Here is a 2086-nt window from a genome sequence, read left to right on the forward strand (position 1 = left end):
TGCAAAACCCCGCCGGGGCTTTTCCTCCTGTGTCCCGCGAGGTGCTGCGCTTACCCCAGGGAACCGCTGATGCGACGCTTCAAGGCCTGGCCCCCGAAACCAGCACGAAGAAGTCCTGGAGAAAAGCCCCTGCAGCTCCCTCCGGCAGCAGGTGGTGCAGAGGGCAGCTGCCTCTTCTTGCTTCCCCCCAGAGCTGGCACCTTCTCCCGGGGCAGCAGCAGAAGCCACGTGAAGCGGAGCAGCACGCAAAGCCCGGCCACCCAGGCTGGTTGCGCACCGCGGCGCCTTTTCTTTGGCGTCCTGATTTTCTCTCCTTTCTTTAAAGCCAGAAGCTGATGAGAGTGAGGCAGCCTGGGCTCACACGGTGCGTCCAGCGCACTCTTGCCCCCCTCCAGCACCACCTGAGCTGCTGCCGGGGCTGGGAAGTCGTTGCCCACTCTCCAGCGGCTGCTCCGCAGGCGGGAGCAGCCCGAGGGGATCCCACGAGCAGATCGCAAAGGGAAACCCTCGAGGCGTTCACGCTTGTTTAAAATACTTTATTGCAACATCATACGGTCCTCCGATTCTCCCAGCAGCGGGACTTTTGCGTTTGAACATCAAACCAGTTTACTCTTAAATTAAAACTCATTTATATATAAAAAAATTTTTTCTTTTCGTACAGACAGGCTCTGTGCGCCCCCCCAGCTCTCCTGCTAGCAGGAGTCAGCGGCGGATGGCTCTTCTTGACAAATCAGGCTAGTGGAAGAACAGCAGCCCTATCTTGTACACCTGATAAGACTTTTGTTTCTAGCGGCATCCAAAAAAAAGACTTTACCTCCTTTTCAATGTCCCCCACGGGAGGACAACAGCCACAGCTCCACCTGTCCAGAGGTCACCGAGCAGCAGCAGTTCTGCCTCCCACCCCTGCAGAGTCTCTCTGGCTTCTGGTTAATACACTCCTACTATTTAATGGTTTTTCTCTTAGAAAAGCAGCATTATTTTTTTTTCTTTAAACACTTTTTATAAAAACTAACAGACAGGATCAACAACAACAATACCAAAAAAAAAAAGCAATAATCGCTTTTCAACTCAAGTGCGCAGCAGATTTTCCACCCTATGAGGATACAGACTCGGACCCACACGGAGATCTATGCAATGCAGCCCCCTCCCGAACGCGATCCGAGATCCCTGCCCTGGGGGGGTGAAGATGCATTTCAGACTATAGCAGCACATTCAAAGGTATTTCTTAAAACTTAGTCTGATGTCTAAGCTACCTAGAAAAAAACAAACAACGAGCTTCCAGGTGAGAGTCTCCCATTGCCCAGGGAGCTAGGGAAGGGGACGAAGGGCGAAGGCACGCTTGCGGAAGGAGAGGAGACCAGCATCCAGGCCCCACAGCAAGGAACTGCAAAGTCTTCCTCCCTCCCCATTTCCCAGCAGTTAACAATAAATTAAGCAGCCTCAGTGGGGCAGCGGAAAGCCAAGGGGATGGTGCCCAAACCTCGCCCAGGAGGCTGCTCCCGGAGGCGAGGACTTCTCTTCTGCTGTCCACGCAGACAGTGAGCACGTCGAAAACCCACAAAGTCCCAAATCTAACAGCAACAAGAAACAACCCACACGTTTCCCCTCCAAGCAGAAGCAGCCATGCCACCCCCCGCAGGAGCCACAGCAAACTGGCACGAAGCGATTGGGACCGAAGGGGCCAACAAGCACCTGCTCCCTTTTCCCAGACCCTCGGGTTTCTCTCGTGAGCCACGCAGACCCATCGCGCATGAGAGGGAGGCTGGGAGAGAGTTACAAGGATTTTGGTCACACAGGCCAGGGTTAGAGGCTTGCTCTCCGTAAGAGATGGCCCACGCGGGGCTGGAAGGCATCCAAGCCACAGTGACCAGCCGGGCTACGAGGAACAGGAACTGCGAAACATTTTACAACTTCATTTCGGGTCCTGCTCCCCCTCCCCAGCAATTCTTGTGCCCTGCCACCAGGAAAACGGTCGCTTCACCCCGACCACCTTGCAGAACCTTGATGGGCAGCGCTGAGCTCCGCCAGACGAGAAGGGAATCCCGCTCCGCGCTCCTGGCGAGCGGCGAGCATCCTCCGCAGGCGG

Source organism: Apaloderma vittatum, unplaced genomic scaffold (genome assembly GCF_000703405.1).
Source record: "Apaloderma vittatum isolate BGI_N311 unplaced genomic scaffold, ASM70340v1 scaffold33928, whole genome shotgun sequence".
NCBI classification, from domain to species: domain Eukaryota; kingdom Metazoa; phylum Chordata; class Aves; order Trogoniformes; family Trogonidae; genus Apaloderma; species Apaloderma vittatum.